Source organism: Austrofundulus limnaeus, unplaced genomic scaffold, assembly GCF_001266775.1.
Source record: "Austrofundulus limnaeus strain Quisiro unplaced genomic scaffold, Austrofundulus_limnaeus-1.0 Scaffold361, whole genome shotgun sequence".
NCBI classification, from domain to species: Eukaryota; Metazoa; Chordata; class Actinopteri; order Cyprinodontiformes; family Rivulidae; genus Austrofundulus; species Austrofundulus limnaeus.
Window position 1 is genome coordinate 422,440 of NW_013952763.1, and position 1,291 is coordinate 423,730.

At 30.2% G+C, this 1,291-nt stretch overlaps 1 protein-coding gene across 14 annotated transcripts in view; it reads right to left on the reverse strand.

The window, feature by feature from the left end:
• The window catches only part of mbnl1 (muscleblind-like splicing regulator 1), a 45,088-nt gene that overhangs the window by 42,158 nt on the left and 1,639 nt on the right, over nucleotides 1-1,291 (reverse strand). The window lies entirely within an intron of this gene.

A 1,291-nucleotide genomic window follows, 5' to 3' on the forward strand; every position in this document is an offset into this window, starting at 1 on the left:
ATATATACACACACACACACTTTATTGTGCACATGCTTTAAACTATGTTTCACTTCTTATAATTTACGTCCAAGTAGTCTTATTTTAATCTTTCAAAGTACGTTTTGATAAACACAGGTAGTTCTTTCTAAAGATACTTTAAAGTTTTTTGTTGTACTTTGACTACTTATACCTTAACAGCATATAACTAGTGTGAGCATAAAAAATAGGTAAGTGAAAAAGCGGAAGACAAAATAGGACATGTTAAACCTAAACAAACACTATCTACAACAGCTGGACAGTGTCTGAGAGTTATGTTGTTAGGAAATTKTAAAAAATCTGAGGGACGCATCATCCTTTAGATGACATCTACTGTAGGTCATTTTTTAAAGCTAATGGATCTTTGGAAACTGCTTTGTTGATGCTAAAGTACACTTAATGTGTAAAACTGTTTTATATTTGGTATTTTTCTTACAGTCAACTAAAGAAACTAACAAATTATGTCTTTGTGACAGACTAATGATATCAAARAGAAAGAGAGCTAATTTCATTTATTTTAAATTTGCTAACTTGTCTATGTGTCAACACAACACTGGTTCATTCCTTGCAGAGCTTTTTTATATCCAGATATTTTAATAAAGAGTTAAATGGCCCACAAACAAACAAAATTCCTTTTTGTGACATTAAATTTCAAAAGCTCCAGAAAAAAAAAACTTTAAAAGATCTTCAAAAAGCCTTTAAAACTATTGATTTGTCCCTTTTAAAAGATTACAAAAAAAWTTGCTGACAGAGAGGCAATATATACATACATACAAGCATATATATAAGATTTGTATACTGTAAGAATATCCATCAGTTCGTCTTAACACATGGTAGCACTTTATAACGACTACACATTATTTAGCCTTACTTAATCATTAAGAAATGGTTAGTTAACCTTGAAAACATAACTAAGGATGATTCATACCTAAGAAGCTATAAATTAAACACATTTACTAATGTCTTACCGAAAAGGATAATTACTTTCAAAACCAGCATGCTCATTGTTTGTTCATGCTTAATAAATCCTGAATTAACATTAGTTTTACGGACCCATGTATAATAGCAAACAAATAAAAAATCTATTTAAAAAATATAGTAAACTTTACATTTGAACAACTGTATTTGATTGTCCCTGGGTACTACGACTCTAAAGATTTGTGTACACAGTCAGATGTGTTTTTACATGTGCTTGAGAGAATGTGAAAAGAGGAAGATTGTTTGATATTGGAACCAGCTGTAGCCTGAGAGATGAGCAGTAAAACAACATGGT